The sequence below is a fragment of the Argiope bruennichi genome, chromosome 1 (assembly GCF_947563725.1).
Source record: "Argiope bruennichi chromosome 1, qqArgBrue1.1, whole genome shotgun sequence".
NCBI lineage: Eukaryota > Metazoa > Arthropoda > Arachnida > Araneae > Araneidae > Argiope > Argiope bruennichi.
Window position 1 is genome coordinate 138991450 of NC_079151.1, and position 19290 is coordinate 139010739.

Here is a 19290-nt window from a genome sequence, read left to right on the forward strand (position 1 = left end):
CAGATGTGATACAATATTTCACGTATATGTACAAAACTAATATAATAAAACTGTTTATTAAATTTCATCTATCTAGCTGTCTACTATTTAAGCTACATAGTTTCTATAGAAAAAATTCGGTTGATAAAGAAAAAAAAAATCATAAAATGACAGTGAAATAAAATTCCAGAAATGCTTTTTTTTTCTAGGGCAAAGCCTGAAAATGGAAATTTGTCGAAGCTTCGAAGTCGAATTTTCTGACAGGAAAAAAAGAAAAGAAGTTTTTTTATATCTTGCATATGATGAAGAACAAGAAAAATGTTCCGAAAATATATGAAGAGAGTCGAAATCTGCAAGAAAGATAAATCCTCCTTGATCTAAGGATGGTGCATTCCTTTATTTCCAAACACACGCTAAGAAACATGACAATAAACGCCACCGCTTATTAATATCCAAGAAAATATTAATAAGCAGTGGATAATATTTTTGGCTCGAAGAAAAAGGGAATAAAGTATTTCGTAAATCTTTTGCGGAATGCTGACGCAATGTTTTACTTTACTGAAGTGGCACTAAATCGACCCGAGAATGCGGCTTGATAAAACTTTTACAGGAGTAATGATGGTTCTCAGGTAAAGAGAAAAATTCATAATCTTTCTTAGAAATAATTTCTGAACTAGAGGAAGAAAATTAGTTTGAAGGATCCTTTATTTTAATAAGAAAGAAACACTGACAAATATTTAATAAAAGTTTGTCCGTTTCTTCCAAGTTCCCAGCTATAAAAAAAATGTTCAAAAAAAAAAACTCAAAATTATGAAATGTACCCCCCCCCCTTCAAAAAAAAAAAGATTTACACATGATTCGCTTCCCGATTTCGTATGATATTTGTTTTCCAGGTTTTTATACACAGACAAACTTTGAGCATTCTTACTGGGAAAAATAAATCCGCATCTAAAACAGAAATTCGCATTTGTTATAGAGTATGCGAGACAGTTTTAAGAGACAACTCCCGCTAGTTACAGTTATATCTAAGACATAAAATTCTATCGTCTGTTACGCTGATGCGTTAATGTTATTACAAATTTCACACAAATACATATGACTTCATTTCTAGTTTGACCTAACGAACGTAAGTCGTCAAACTTACAACTATTCATATTTTCAGGATTATTAATTGTTTTGCCACTAGTTATCGAAATTCTTTTGTCCAATTGTAGAAGTTTTTCAATTGAAAACTCTTATTTCTTTCGTTAATTCAAATTTAACAACATGAAAGCAAAAGGATGACAAAAGACTTGTTGTGTCTCATGTTTTATTTATATGTCATCTCTTACCAAACATGAAAAATACAGATAAAAATAAAAAGATTAAGCAATTCTTTCCGAAAAAAAGAATAGCTGGTCGAAAAATCACCATGAATATCAATTCATCCAATGTCAATCACAGCTGCTTCATGCATGTCTTCCGAGATTTTTTCCCCGAATCTTTTTGAAATTTCAACTCCAGAAAAATTCTAGCTTTTTTTCCATACCGCTGCGATAACCTTATTTTACAAGAGAAGTATTTTTTCAAGCAAAATATTCTTTGTACGCTTTTGAATTATGCGCGCTTCAAGCACAAATCCTACACATTGCACAAGTACAGACTTGCTAACATATCTAGATTACATATCATACTTATCTACATTACATTCGTTAGCTATAACATCTAGAAGACCAAACTTCGCTCAGCAGGTTTAATGTTTTGTTATTGTTGTTTTGTTTTTTGTAAAATTCTGTTTTTTTGGAGAAAATATTTAGATGCGAATCACATACTGATTACATATGAATATTGTTCTATCTTACCTACATATGAACTGATCATTTAAATAAAAGAAACCATGAATGCACTTAGATTAACATATTATTCGAAACAATCTATATATAGATTAACAATAGATAATGATCTATATTATAGCTTTCATTTTACAGTTTATCATTACTTATATTTTTGAACTTTCAATTAGTTTTACCATAATGAAATTGGATCCGAAATGATGTATTCTGACATTGTCAGCATGAGAGCAGATAGAAAAAGGGTTTAGCAGTTAGTTATAAAAAAATGATTTTTTTGTGTGTAAAATTGTTTTTTTTTTTTCGGAAAGACGCCTATATAGATAAACTTAATAAGCAAAACTTGATCTAAATATAAAATTTGATCCAAATCATTAAAGCCGCTTTCGAGATACACTAAATAGGTTTATATATATATATACACAAGAATTGCTCGTTTAAAGATAAAATATCAACATAGTAATTATCATATATTCTCAAATGCTCAGTTAGCCATCTAACCATCAAATTCATAGGTGGCAGCTCACATAAACGCTTCATTATGTTTTATTTCGTTATTGCTTCAGAATGCACCTCTTACACATCGGTTGTATGATGATAAAGTGAGAATCTTGGGACGGATACCTAATTTCATTGAATATTCTCTGACTATATAAGTTTTAAATATGCCATCGTGAACTTAATGCTTTAACTTCAATCAGCGTTGAAATGTTGAGAGATTAAAATATTGTCCTTTCATTTAAACAATTTTCAAAAAGATGAAGTGTATCTTGTATCCTACATATATAAAAAAAAAAACTAATTCTTTAAATGCTCTGTCTTACAGTGACTTTTATAACCCATAAAAATAGAAGGATAGTGGATTTTTTTAAAGTAACAAACATATATTTATTCTAAATATCGGATTATTATTCAGACTTTGTTTGTTAATAATTTTAAATGAATAATTAAGCATCTGGCTCTAATATAATTTAGAATGCGCGTTTAAGTTATCTTCAGTATGCAAAATAGTAGGAACATACTAAAAAAATTGAATAATGTTATAAATGAAAAAAATAATTGTAGATTACTTTTAGTTGCCTTGGTTAAAAATAATGGATTTGGATAGAAATTGCATTTTTTTCTATTTAAAATATCTACAGAAATGCTTCTAAATTATTTTCCAAAGGGTGATTGTTTCTTATATATAAATGACAAAAAAGGTTTCAAAAAGTTTGTTCTTATAATACTTATCAATCCCGATATTTTTTTTCTTATAAACGAAGATAGTAACTGAAAGAAAAAGTTGACAGTAGGCCGGGATAGCCTGGTTGGTAGAGCGTTGGGTTCGCGTCCCTTGGTTGCGAGATCGAACCCCGCCGGCCGAAGATTCCGAGCGTGCTTGGTGGCCGAAGCGCGTATAAATCTGTTGTGGTCCCAAAGTCCTCCATGTCGAAAGTAATACCACTGGGGGCATTGGATCAGAAGTGAAAGTTCTTTAATTCAGGTCTAAATTACGATCTGTGGATGAGTGAAAGAAAATGAAGTCCGTGAATGAACGAAGTAAATGAAGTCCACCTCGTAAAAAAAGTTGTGACGTGTGTGTAGCTCGTTCTCTTGGCCCTAGATGGCGCTACTATAAAAACAAGAGACCCCCCCCCACCGGCTTAAAATCGCTGTCTTGTCCATGGCAAGTGCCATAAGAAACAACAAAATTTGACAGAAACGCCGCCTTCCTCCCAAAGAAAAAAAAGCTTTTTATAGAAAGAGAAGTGCTCTACGAATTTCAAAATCTTAATAACGTTTCAAATTAAAGTAAGATACATATTTCAAATCAAGCAATTCTAAAACTGCTTTAAAAAAAGGAGCAATCATTCCTTTTATAAAAGTATAAGCATCATCCAGAATGGTTAGAATACAACAACAACCAACTGTCTTAAAATGAAAGGATTATTAAATTAACGCGAATCACTAAATAAATCCATGTCAATATCTCATATGAATTGAAGAAGTTTCTTTGAAAGTTTTATTTCTTCCCAACAGAGGACTTAATTGCATTTTTTTTACAGTCAATTTCACACTTAAGCCGCATAATCAGGGAATAAAAAAAGATAATATAAACTGGCTTAAAGCAGCAGTATTCGAAACCTGGAATTCATTTATAAAAAAAATGTTGCTATCTGTTTGATAAAATTTAAAAATAAAAAGCTTTTTTTAAGGAAAAAAAGTTTTTACCGAAAACACAACAATTGATTATGAAGTGTACTGTCATAAGCTCGACAAACTGAATGATTCACTTAAACAGAAAAGGCCAGAATGAATCAATAGAAAAGGTGTAGTAATATGATTATACGAAACCTCATATTAGTTTGCTAACTCGACAAAAGCTTGGATCGAATATGCTGATACAGCGACCATATTCTCCAGATATGGCACCTCCCAATTATTATTTGTTCCGGTCTCTATAAAAAATTTTAGGTGGTAAATCTTTGCATCAAATGAGAAGTCAAAATTCATCTGAATCCGTTTTTTGCCAGCAAATAAAAATTGTATGAGAGTGGAATCTTGCTATTGCTAGAGAGATGGCAAAAGGTATAGGACCAGAATGGACAATATATAATTCAATAAAATATTTATTCATTATAAGAAAATCATCTTTCATTTTCATAAAAAAAATTATTTTTCTTACAACCTAATATTTTTTTTAATGCTGATACTACTGTACTCGATAAATTGGAAGAAGTATGTTGATTTGAATAAAAGTAACAGCTACATTTAAATCGTGATCGAGTTTGGTTTTTCTGAATGGCAGGCGAAAGCTTATATTTAAATTATGTAGTTCCAATTTTATTGCAACTCAGAATTAGAGATGGGAAGAGAGGATGATTCAGCAAGAAAAAACGTTCAAACTTCCAAAGTTGTTAAAATTGATTCTTTACAAAGAGTGTATGAGTTTTGCCATTGGTCAGATAAAAGCCTTGATCTTAATAAATTGGCATATATCTGAGATATCTGAATATATATGATATATCGCGCACATATTAGGAGGAAACAATTTGAATCTGACATTAAGTTTCGGAAATTGCTGAATTATTTATGGGTAATATCTGCCAGTAAGATATCTGATCTCTGTATAAATCATGTCCAGAATATATGAGTAATATATCAGATTCTCAGTATATATTTGAGTAGTTCTGATATATTGCGTGCATATTAGTGGGAAACATTTTCAGTATGCCTTTAAATTTCGGAAAGTACCGATTTATTTCTGGGTAATTTCTGCCAGAATGATATACGATCTCCATATAAATCAAGTCTAGGATAAGTTTTTAAAGTAATTAAATTTAATGGTAAGAAACTCCGTTACTAATATTTTTTTGCGTGAACGCTGTTTTCTTAATCTTTATATGAAGTTTAAAATGATATAATGATTAAACTGATGTAAGCTAATCCTGATGGAATAAATATTTTATTTTTTTAAAACTCGCTTTGAGAGTCAATATATATTTTATCAACAGAGTATTTAAAATTTTCCCCTAAAAAATAGAGTAATAATAACGGTCTATTTCAATAAAAATTTTGTATCCTTTCATTTTTTTATGGAATGTGTTTGCTGAAATAACATGATAATGTATACTAAAAAAGCATTCTATTAATAGTTTGCTTTGCCTCTTGCAAGGATTTTCTGGTTCAGATTTTTATATTTGAATTTTTACTTCAAAAACCAAGTGGCTGTCAGACTTTTTGTAGGGAAGCGCACCATGGGTATTGTTTTCACAAATAAATGAATCCAAGATTGAAATATTCTAGATTAATATCTGTCATACATCCAATTTACATTCATGATAAAAAAAATTTTCACAGGCCAATAAGAAAGTAAAAAATAAATGAAAATACAAATTTAATTTTGAATACCGTATTTAAAATTTAATAATTGTCATCTCACTCCCTCTTCCTTTGTTGACGAGTCTAAAAATGGGCAGTTATACATTTATTTTTGCTATATTGATACGTCAGAGTCTGAAGTAAAAGGGAAGCTATTTGGAGTTATATAGATTAAAATACTTACTAAAACTGCTGAATTCAGACGAAAATAACGCCTAAGAGCAATATTTGTGAAAGATTGTGTTTTAGGATAAAGAGAAGTAATAAAAGATAAATGAGCTTAACTTAATGTTTCAAATAATAGTTTCTATATTCCACGGTAGTCTAAATGTGAACTTGTCAGTATCTTTTTAACATTCATTTTTTAAATGTATTTTAATCACTTTTTTCCATTTTATGGAATATTGTGGGTTTAATTATATATAGCATTCGTTTCTCTGATGTACTGTTTTTCCTTATAGGCGTGCAGTTATTATGTAAATACTTTACTTTACTTTCTATACTTTTTCCTTCTGCTTATTGTTTACACAACTGTAACTCCTCCCCCCCCTCCATCCAGTAAAAATTATATGGACCCCCACATAATGAGGAAGAGTTTATTCAGAATACTTAAAGTTGAGAATAAGTGATACCCTGCGTAGTCAAACCGGTGGACAGATGTCTTCGTATAATTTAGAAAATCAAAAGGAGTAGTCTTTCCAAAGCTTTCTCGCATATTCTCTTATAAATTTGTTATTCCAGAAAAAGGCTTGCATGGCATTGGTGAAATAATTAACTACTGCAATAAATTTAGCATTTTTACTGATTCCATCGTGTTAGTCTTGGCGAGGCTTTTGGCGATTAATCTCTAGTATGCGGATAACAATATCCGAAAATCGGGTCTGTGTTTTGAACGTGTTCTTCTCAACCAATTAAAATAAAAATTTGACACAAAACTTCATTTGTAGTCCTAAAATCTCAAGCCAAATTCGATATACTTAAACCATTGCATTTTCGATTATCGCGTTTACATGCTTCTAGTACAGACCGACAGACGATCCACTTCTAGTTGTATTTGGTTCAACATTTGATAGATATATACTTAATAAATGTTAAATCCGTGAACCGGAATTTTATCCATCTAGCTCTCTTCGTTTTGTAGTTATCGTGTTAACATATATTCTAATAACCAGACTGATAGAATTTCCCTAAACGGAGTTTGATAGAAATCTGATAATTTGAAAGACCGTATACAAAATTTCATTCCTCTAGCTCAAAGCTTTTTTTGAGTTATTTTTTTCAGAGACATATTGACAGACATGAAGCCAAAAATGTGCTTTTCGAACTCAAGAAGCTCTGCAATTTGGAGATTAGCCAAAACATTGAGTTCGAATTTTTTGAAGATTACTACACCTTTTCTATGTTTCGTATGCGAGAAATGAAGAAAGCGCCTGCTTTATCATCAAAATGTTCCTTACAAGATTACAAATGAAATTGTGCTTAACCTTTGATTAACGATGATACCATACCTTCGGTCACCAAATCTTCAGATTTATTACGGTCAAAATGAAGCTGCATCATCATATTTTTTATACACTATATTAATGAATGTTACTTTCTATTTGTTTCTTTCAATGATTATTTTTCACAGAGCTTTTAAAACTAATCTTTCGTGTTTCATTCCATAACTTTCATCTTTTACGTAACTTCAAACAGATGCTTAGAAAAATGTCAGAACCACCAAACTGCATATAAATTAATGTCTTTCCTAAGATAAATGCTGTCTTTTCCTAGAGTACATTATTCTAACTTTTAACAGATGTGTATATTTCGTTGCGCCAAAATATACCCTACTGCTATAAGTAATACAAAATTCCGCATTCCCTGAAGATTTAACTCACATTTCATCTGTGAAATTTAGCAACTTTGTCACGCAGCGTGAGATTCATGAGCTAAATTATTATTTTCTGGCAAAGTGGAAATGCAATACCTTTTCCAAAACATTCCACCCTAAGGCTGGAGGAAATAAGTTGAAAGTGGAAATGGTTTCTCATATGTCCATCATCTTTACCGTCTAATACTGAAACTGAATAAAATGCCGTCCGTCACACATCCAAACTGCCTGGGGATCAAAAAATACCTTGCAGCCAATCAAAAGTTGAATATTAACAAGATTATGGCTGGAAGATTTGAATGCAGATGAAACTATACTGAAAGTGGTGCGATTAAATGTAAATTAAGTGCTCTCGTAACAATAACGAACAAGTAATCTCTGAAATTGAAGGATTTTAAACGTAGAGTGATGCTTTGTGAAAGTAAATTGCAATTCAAATTTTAGTTATTCAACTCTTTGAGCGCAAAAAGAAAATTACAAATAATTATGTTTATAAGTCCTGAAGCGCAAACATTGGGCCATTTTGACTTAATTATTTATTGTTACGGTAACATCTCCACTTCAGGATGAACATTGGTGTCATCTAATTCTGGTATCAAAGAATCATAAACCAGTTAAAGACCATCATCCTTCACGATCCATGAAGGACAGTGAATTCCATTTAATTGCATAATTCATTTCTAAATGATGATTCAAGTTGACTCCAGGTTTGGATTCAATTAGATTTCATTAAAAATCTTGACTTTCTGAAAGAAGTATAGCGTCACTTTTAATTAACACGTTGAAAAAGAAATAAAGTCACACAGGAATGTCATGTTTGACAACTGGCTTTTGAGAATGTGGCTCTAATTTTAGTTGCCAAATGATGGATTACTTTGTAATATATTCTTAGAAAATAAAGCTGCGCTTACAGAATATTTTTTTAAATAAAAATTGATTTTGTTAACTTTCTAAGCTTATAAAATATACCAACAACTTCAAAATGAAGAGCAGGCATGAAATTAATATCAACAACTTCAAAATGAAGAGCAGGGGTGAAATTGGCACCAAGAAAACAATGAAGAGCAGACATGTAATTGACACCAAGAACTTCAAAATGGAGAGAATGGGTGAAATTGATACCATCAACTTCAAAACAGGGAGAAAGCGTGAAATCGACAATAACTTCAAAATCAAGAGCAGGAGTGAATTTTGCACCAAGAACTTCAAAATGGAGAGCAGGCATGAAATTAATATCAACAACTTCAAAATGAAGAGCAGGGGTGAAATTGGCACCAAGAAAACAATGAAGAGCAGACATGTAATTGGCACCAAGAAAACAATGAAGAGCAGACACGTAACTGACACCAAGAACTTCAAAATGGAGAGAATGGGTGAAATTGATACCATCAACTTCAAAACAGGGAGAAAGCGTGAAATCGACAATAACTTCAAAATCAAGAGCAGGAGTGAATTTTACACCAAGAACTTCAAAATGGAGAGCAGGCATGAAATTAATATCAACAACTTCAAAATGAAGAGCAGGGGTGAAATTGGCACCAAGAAAACAATGAAGAGCAGACATGTAACTGACACCAAGAACTTCAAAATGGAGAGAATGGGTGAAATTGATACTATCAACTTCAAAACAGGGAGAAAGCGTGAAATCGACAATAACATCAAAATCAAGAGCAGGAGTGAATTTTGCACCAAGAACTTCAAAATGGAGAGCATGCCTGATATTAACTCCTTATTTCCATTAAGAAGTCATAAAAATAATGTTTTGATTCACGGGGTTTGGTTAAATGCAAAGAATAGATGGATAGTCAAAAAACAGCTTTCTTGAAATAGAGATTTACTGGGTCATCTCGATATGCATTTAACTCTCTGTATTTATAGATAATATCATACTTACAGTTGATGAAATTATAAACCTTAAAAGTTAAGAAATGATTATAATATATTCTTTTTTCTTTTCAGTGAACCTTACATTCATTTAGTCTCACCCTAAAACATCAGGCGAAAAAATATTCAGTTGATTCTCCGAACTTCAAGATAATGACCAGAGAGCTTTCAAAACATTTTTATTCCCTTTTTTAAAAAGCAACATGGCTTTCGCATCCAATTTTCATCTCTGGCCAGCTGTAATTACCTTTTAAATTATGCATTAGTATATGCTCTCATAACGGCAACCCATCAAATGTCCGTCGCCAGTTAATGACCCACCAGATGATGTTTGAAAAGCTATTAGAACACTGCGGCTGAAGAAGATTATACTTCTTTTCTTGTCATTAAAATTTGCAGCATTTCATTAGGAAATTGGTTTTGAATGATCCAAATAGATATTGAATTTCTCCATTATGTAAAGTTTGTTTAAAATAAAAGATAAAAAAAATTAGTTTAAAACTAAGGAATTAATAGATATCATTGATATCTTTAAATAATAACCTGGATAAATAAATGATTAAATACCTATACCTATTTGTAAAAATAAAAAAGAGCAATGTAAAAAAAAGAGGAAAGGTAAGTCATATCGCTGATTCTCCGACCGACCCGAAGGCACACGTATAAAGAAAACTGAATGACCAGACCGCAGCAACAGCAACACTGGCGCGAACTGTGTTTGAGTCCTAAGGGCCATCACCGACCGCAGGACAACCCTTCTCGAAGGAAGTACGTTCCGTCATCGATGGAAGGAGCCAAATCCACCACCTTTTTATGTACCCTCCAGGGTGGAGAGATCAAACCCCCATTCCGGAAGCATCTCATCCTCGTTTCGATGTTCCCCCGGGGGGGGGGTCAAAGAGGAAAGGTAAAAATTAATTGATCAGTTTTGAGAAAAAAAATGGGTAACTTTTCTAAATGGATATAATCTAAATATTAAATTAAACAATGAAATCTACAACATGTTAACTTTAATGTAATATTTTATCGAAAACTTATCTTGTAGATTCCTTTAAAGTTATTGTCCTCGCGTGTAAGCAAAAATTCTTACACATGTTCCTCCGGAAGTTTATGCACCAACAATGTTTCGAACTAGAAAGTGATATTTGAGTTATTGTTTCCTCCGACGACCAGACATATATATGTAATGACCATTATATTTTTGGCCCGATAATCTGATAGGCAATAAGTTTTTCTCACTTTCAAAATTACTTGTCTGGTAAGTTAGGGTAAATGTTACAGATCTTTATTACAATAAAGAAGCCAAAAAAAGACATTGATAATGAAATAAGAAAGAAATTCAAAGCTATTGCTCGAAACTTTGCAACATAATGGTTTTGGGCTTGATTGCATCGGACTTTTCGATCCTGAGAGACATAAGCACTCATTTAACCTAAATTAATTAAATCACATCAGCTTAAAAACATTATCATGCTATTAATATACAATGTTTTGAGATAAATTAAATCATTAATTTGTAAGTACTGAATTAAAAATCTGATAAATAATTTTGCTTGTTTGCATAAATCTATTTTTAAAAATGACATTGGTTATCACACTCTTAATACTTTTTTGCGAGCCGAATTATAGAAGAAAAGCATTTGTTACACTATCGACTTAATAACTAATTTCTAAAAATTCATTATAAACTTTCAAAAATTATTAACAAATGATTTGGTGTCATTAAAAAGCTAATTTTTTTTAAATAAGAAATGTACAAATGGTTTTAATGCAATAAATTATGTCGAAATTATTGGGACAAAAATTTAAAGAAATTGATTTATTTTTAATTTAAATTAAATGACTGTAAAAACTCTTTCTTAAAAACATTTGCAACCCAAGTAGTAACTAAGGGCCAAATCCAACGACCTCACCTGTGGAGCGTTTTGAATTATTTCTTTTTCATCACTCATGGCTCAACATACACCTTAAAGATTGTATCCAGCCTATAAATCTTATATTAAAAAGAAAACATGAAAAAAATCGATTTGAGGGACAAGGAGTGAGAGGGGAATGAAATATAAATTGATATATATATATGTGTGTGTGTGTGTGTGTGTGTAATGTCACTATAGAAAGTTAACTTTGATGATTAATACTGATGATTAAAGTTAACTTTGATGATTAATACTGATGATTAAAGTTAACTTTGATGATTAATACTGATGATTAAAGTTAACTTTGATCAATTTTTGAACAATAATGGGAAGAACACATCATTTTTATGTGCAGTTTTATCTGTTGTTTTACTATTCTAAAACATTAGCTCCTTATTTTTTACACATTAGTATAGTAGGCAACAGTAAATAAGCAGTGATTCAGTTAAGTGTTAGAAGAAAATTATCGTGTGGGAGTTTTAAGAATCAATTTGAAAGTTCTCAAGTAATCATAAAAATAAATGTTACTTTTTCCGTTATAAGCATGCACAGTTGTTAAAATGAATTATTTTTTTGTTAAATACTTGCCACAAAAGAGGTACTGCCCGAGAATATTTTTGATACCTACTTATTAGACTCCATGTGGCGTCGAACCCATCCAAAGGTCGAAATGTTTTCAGCTATATTAAGAAATTTTTTTTATTTTAATATTATTTGTAATTTTTCAATTTATGATTTTTTTTGTAATTTTAAATGAAATAAACTCTTATAATATGTTGCCATCTGCCAATTATTTTATAAGTAGAAATTGTTTGCATCAAAACCTACCAAATGGCAGGCGTATGACGAGAAAATACCAGTCCTTCCTTTGTATGGGTCAAAATGACCTCGCCGCTGCGATAATAACATAGGTAGTATGGTCATTTCCAAAATGCTCGTCATTGACTCTTGCATTCCCATTAAATGCTCACCTAATGGTCAGAAATATAGAAAATACAACCCCGATGATTGTGGAATATCCAAGATTGCCTCAATATTGCTGCAAACCCCAGGAACCAAGAGCCAGATGAACTCAGAAAACTAGCATATCGAGTGTTCAGCATTTCATTCACGTGTTGTGCAGCTATTTTCAGTGAGTCTCTCTTTCTAAGCAAGAACATACAGTTTTAACTTCTCTTCCAATCACAGCGGAGTAACTCTTCTTGATTTCCTCAATTATTAATCAACAATCGCAAAGGTGAGGAATGAATAGCAATGGAGCGATTTGTTACAAGAATTCGTAGAAATGGGTCAAATGAAATTTCTTCAATTAGTAAAATAAAAATGCAGCAAAAATTAAAGTGAAATCCTAAAACGGAATACCTCATTCGTACCAAATGATTTTGAAAGTTTTCCGCTTGCTTGTAAGTGGAAAATTGCTTATTGAGCACGAGGAGAATTTAAAGTGTAAGCAAGATAAAGGTAAGACATTTTTATGATGTATCACTTTATATTTATGACCTATATAAGGCGAATAAGCGATGGAAACTCGTCCGTTTCGCATCGAGACACAAGAAAAAGCATAAGAAGTTTTTCCCTCAATGCTTTTCCTGATACATTCTTATAGCGATTTCTTGATACGTGTTGATTCAAGAAAGATATATTTAGGTATTTTTGGAAAAGAATGCTATGGGCGTCATTGATTTTTATCCCTGTGCTTGCACCGTGAAGACTACGCAATCATCAAATTTTTTTAGGGCGTGTTAGAAATAATTGGATTCATAGATCAGAAAATTTTAGAATAAAGTAGTATGGGCTAAATTAATATAAAAGAAATAGGAAATTAATTTAAATTAAAGTAAGAGATATCATTACAGACACACATGTATGCGAAAACATTTCATTTATGTTTAAAATCATAAAAATATACTGATAATATCAATTCCTTTTTTAAAATGTTCATGGTTTTTACCACTACTCCACAATAAAATAATTCCCTTTTTTTTTGATAAAATAATCAATAGTAAAAAATATTCTTGAAAAAAGTGTTCTGTTTTCTACAAGTAAGAGATCGAGATTAAAGACTCCAGATTTCCATCTTCATCTTGTTTATTACATTTTTAAAATGGTTTTCAAAACTATCTTTTCTTCTCAAATAGAAGTAAAAGTTTATTTTTCCAAGCAATAATAATAAGAAGAAAGCAACAGAAACTGAATGCAATGTTTCTATTTCAAAAATCTTTCATAAAAGAATTTAGTTCAAAAACCTAAAACTTCATTAACATTACCAATGTTTTAAAATTGACTTCCATTTCAAATTCTTTTCTTTCCCACAAATTAAATAACGCACTGCAGCAAAAAAAAAAGTCATCTTCCTTCTCATTGGATGAAAAAACTAGAAAAAAGATCTCAAGACATGCAGATAAAGTTGCCCGCAATTTAGAAATCATAAATCAAGTATTTCCTACTTTCTGTTTTGAACCGCTTCTCCCCACCCCCTCCCTAGGGGTAGAGGATCTAGGTTTTCCACCCCGTGGTGTTGAAAGAGTCAATTTATGTGGGTATTATTTTTTGTCAGCCTGGATGGAAAGTAATGAAAAGAACCGCAACGGAAAATTTTGGAGCCATTCACCGCAAACGATTCTAAAAGAATTTTTTAGAAAAAAATTCGCGGGATAAAAGCTCTTCTGTTTCGCAGTTCAATTGAAAGTGTATTTGAGATTGGTTGTAGTGCAAACGGTTTCTTCTTTTTTTTTTTTTTTTTTCCTTCGATTTTTTGATGTTTTTGAATGATAACTTGAATGGAGTTAGGGAATACATTTTTATTTTTATTTTTTTAGCCATCTTCTTTAAGTTTTTATGATTTTTGATTTATGAATAGAAAAAAAAACTTTTTTTGCTTCGATTATTCTTCGTGTTTTTATTCCAATCAAAAATACCTTTGCTTTTCGAAGAATGATTGCTTTTCTCCCTTCAAATGTGGTTTGCAAATTGTTGTCCGCTTGATTATCATTAAAAATATTGGTATATTTATTGGGAATAAATATTATAGATCTCTAATTGTTACACAATAATGGTTATACCTAAACATCTAAAACTTTTATCCGACAAAAAAAAATTAAAAAATTTTTAAGATATTTATAAAAAAAGATCATATTTTTTACGTTAAATTTTAGAAGAACCTGAAGAAAAACTAGTTGTGTTTTTGTGGAAACACTGTAAATGCGAACTTATAAACAGACAGTGAGAAATAATAATAATAAAAAAAAAACAGTAAGAATGTTTTAAGATATTTCTTTCTTTCTCAATGATATTTTTATAAGTAATTTTATTGTCAAGTTATTTCTCCGTGCAACTGCAATTCCTGGAAGTTAAGAACCATGAGTTCAACCACTCCATTCACCCTGCCAAAAATCGGCATTATTTTTTATTTGACTTCCCTCCTGTTTGTAAAGAGGACATTTTGTATTCAATTTGTCACCCTTTTTTATGTACTTATATTTTGAAATGTTGTACGCATCTGCACGGTATTACATTGTTTTAGCATTTCCTTTAATTATCATTTATCCGAATTATCATTTATCCGAATAATTTTAGAATGTTTTTAATTATCATTTTATCGAATAATTTTAGAATGTTTTTATTCCACTGATAAGCTTCGAAAAAGAGAAAAAAATTGATTTCAGATCTGCATAATAATTATAAAAATGTATTATTAATTAAAAAATTTAAAAAAATTTAAAAATTCTTAACCCAATTTTAGCACTCAGAAGTTAAGAAACATTAGTTCAAGCACTCCGTCTCACTCTCTCGCATATCGGCATTTTTTTTTATTTAATTTGACTTGTCTCATTTTATGAAAAAGTAAATTTTAAATCAATTTGTCATTTACATCTTAATAAACTAAAAATTTGAAATTTCGTGCATTTTTAATGGAAACACACACTATTTTTATATTTTCTTTACTTAACTACCATTTATTCGATTAATATTAGAATTTTTTATGCCTTTCATCAGTAATCTCTGGCACTGAAATTGAGAAATCTTTGACTTCAGATGACCAGAGTATTTATTAAAATGAATTGTGAATTAAAGACTAAAAAGAAGGAAATTTAATATCTACTTTTTAGCACCTTAATGAAAATATATATCTAATTAAATTTAAAAGTAATTCGCAATGCAAGAAATATTAAGCACAATACAAGAAATATTTTCATTTTAAATGATTATCATGGTAAAATCTTGAATATGCCATTATTTCTTCTTATTCTTATTGCAAGATGTATATTACAATAAAGACGAATGAAACCTGTCAGCAAAATGGTGAATATATTATTAGCTGACAAAATGTGGAATATTTAACGGAACAGTTAAGTATCTTCCGTTAATGCGTCAAAAAATGGAAGTCAATGTTGTTCGAAAAAGAAAAGTCTTACTCGGCAATACTTTCTGTGGTATTCCTGCTATTAAGAAAGTCTTTTTCTAAATATTATGTTAAAAATAATAAACAGGTGGTTTGATAAAACTGTTACTCTTTCATTGGCTACGTATTTACAAAAAATATATTTTTATTTATTAATTTTTTATTTATCTAACAATGTAATTATTTTTATTTTTATTTTGCGAAGAATAATTTGGGATCATGGATCTAGTAAATATAAAATTATCCAGCCTCCTCATTGTCAATGAAAACATATTCTTCTTAGTAAAAAAAAAAAAAAAAATAATTGTTTTAGTAATGTGTGTATATATATATATATATATATATATATATATATATATTATGCAAGCATATAATTATCTAATCAAAAGGCATTTCTGACGACAGTGAAGGGACTTTCGATTTTTTTGACGTCGTTTTATTTCATCCCGGAGAGGCAGGCATTCTGTACAAGCAGGAGCAACGAGCACACACACAACACAGAGCGAAAATAAGAATGGATGAAAAGCTGATGACATTTTATACCTGGTCTTATTAACATGAGATTTCTAACACGTGTCGATTCAGATTGGAAATAATTCTTACACGTATCGACCTCCACAAGGAAAATAGAGGGATCCTTTAGAAGAATCTGTTTACGTCACACTCTGCACGTGAGAACCGCTGACGCAATTATTTTTACAAAGCTTTAGGGGAATTAATTAAGCAGAAAAAGTGGAATGGGATCAGGAAATAAGAGAATATTTTAGAATGACTTTTACATGGGCTGAATTAGGCTAAAAATTTAGGAAATGAATTAGGATCAAATTAAGTTTTAAAATATCATTACACACCCACCCACACACACACACACATATATATATATATATATATGTGTGTGTGTGTGTGTGTGTGTGTGTGTGTGTATTGTTTCAAGAACGATTAAAGCAAAAAACAAAATCAGCTAAATTTGTTTATTCGTAACATTGTTCTTAGATTGTACGATAAATTCAAATTACATTTTTTATTATTTTTTATTAATTTATGTCTAGAATGAAGACTTCATTGTTAAAATGCTTAAGATTTTCATTCTTCATTTTTGTTTTGTTTTTCTCAAACATAATGCAAAGCAGAAAAAATAATTTCCTCATTCTAAAAATTAAAAATAAATAAACGAATATATATATACTAAGTTATTCGCGATTTTAAAAACATCTTCGGTTCTAACCATGCGTCACAGACGATTCCGAAAGAATTATTTGATAAATGGAATGGGACAAAACTTCTTTATATACTTCAGTTTAAATAGTATTGGCGAGAATAATTGTGTTGTAGATTTTTTTTCTTTCAATTTTATTTTTTGATACCATAGAATGATAATTTTTGAAGAAATACTTTTGAATAGAATTGAATATATTTTTTCTACTGTTTTACACCTCTATGATTTTAGATTGGAAGGATAGAAAGAAATGACGTCTTATTTCGTTACTTTATATTTTTTTTTCAATCAACGTGAGATAACTGCAAATTCGAAAATAATTGCGTTTTTATTTTCTTTGTTCTGTGTATATTTATTTTATTTTATTTTATATCTTTATTAAAGGATTTCATAGAAATTTTTATAAGAAATTGCGAAATGTATTTAGGAATTGTTAAAATCTTTTTTTCTATGCACTTTATGATATTAAGAGAAAAAATCTTTTTGCTCTTTATTTCGGAAAATTGGTTCTTTGTTTCATTTTGTATATAATTTTTATTCGTGACATTTTTTTTCAACAGAACAAAAATCTGCGTTTACCTAGAAGCTTTTAAAATGAATTATTAAATATTGCACTCCAATTATGAAACTTTTTTGTGTGTACACCTACTCAGAAACAGCGTTTATTTTCGTAATAGTCTGTTTAGAATGTGAGTACAAAATTCTGTTTATACAAAATCTCATAGTATGTATGTGTATAATTGACACTAATAACATGGATTACACATTAGATGATTTTTTAAAGAAAGCAGAAATCTCAAATGTTCCATTGTTACATTTGTTCCATTTTATGAAGCTTTAATTACGAAAAATGTGAGTATGATTCAGCAAAAACAAAACAAACAAAAAAATAAATAAATAAAACAAAGAATAAAACAGAAATTTTGTTCATAAAAATTCTTTACCAAAATGTCGTTAATTTTGTGTTAATAAGGAATTATTAAGTAACAAATCAATTGCCACCGCGATGAAAGAAACAGATGTTAATTTTTTAATTCGAGTTGTTTCACTATTTTTATATAAAATCTCAAATCTGAACGCCATTTTAAGCTATCATCCAATTTTTTCTCTAATTAAAATTAACTGAAAGAAATCCAATACTTCATTATTAAAATAAATACCTAGGCAAAAATTAAATTAAATTATTTTTTCTATTTTTTTTCTTTCGTTTTCAATGAATCAAAGATTAGTGATAAAATAATCGTCTTTTTGTCTTAAATGAATAACCTAATTATGTTCCCAAAAGATTAAATTAGCGTAATTTCATCAAAAATTAAGAAGAGAAAGAATTTTTTATATTCTAGCACATTAGGAGTTGAACAAAAATTCTATTAAAAATATCCTTTACTAAAAAGTGCCAAAAGAAGGGATTTAAGTGCAATTCGGAACAGTGAAATATAACAGTTTCAGGGTCTTTTCATGGGTATAGCTGTTAGCAATATAACCAAGTATTTTTTATATTTACTGGTGGTATAAGAAATCAGCATTTAAAATTATAAATTGAAAATTAAAACTTTGGAAAGAACGTTGTTCCTTAACTATGATAACATTAGTAAAGTGTTTCCAGCGACAATCTCCTACTCTAATGATCTGGGAATTCTAAAATCCTCCCCCCCCCCCTCAAAACCACTAAATTTAATCCGAAAAGTTTTCAAAGAACTAGAAATATGAGTGCGAAATTATTAGATAAGAATTAAACAAGAAATTAAAGTAATCATAATCGAAGAATGGAGGAATATGGGTGCAGGAATAACAACAAAAATTAATTTATTTTATTCTCAAGCATGTCTCTTTGTAGATAGTAGATACTTCAGAATATCCTTAATAATGATATCCTTCAGGATAACTCTAAATAACTAAAATATTACAGTTATTGAATTTTGCCTTCTTTTTAGAGAGAGAATCCAATGCATTCGCATAATTAAACTTAGAATAGATTATTTTTTAATGTTTTTGTTCCAAAACAGAGTTACAAACTACCTTGTAGAACTTTTTAAAGTAGAAAATGTAAAAAGTTTAAAAAATATTCTATTATGAATAAATGAATTACATAAAATTTTATTTATAAATGAAACACCATTTCAATTATATTCGAAAATGTAGTATTTCTAGAAACAAATATAAATAAAGCCGTAAATAATTAATCTATATTTTCTTACTCTCCATTTTGATTGACTTACATGAGTGCTATTTTTAGTCTTTCTGGGTGGGAATAATGAAAGCAATTGCAAAAGAAAATTCCAAAACCATTCACCACATGCTATTCTAAAAAGAATTCTCTAATAATA

General features: G+C 29.9%; 1 protein-coding gene across 1 annotated transcript in view; it reads right to left on the reverse strand.

The window, feature by feature from the left end:
* LOC129968301 (beta-1,4-glucuronyltransferase 1-like) overlaps positions 1–19290 on the reverse strand; it is a 339197-nt gene that overhangs the window by 222981 nt on the left and 96926 nt on the right. The gene's annotated exons all lie outside the window — the stretch shown is intronic.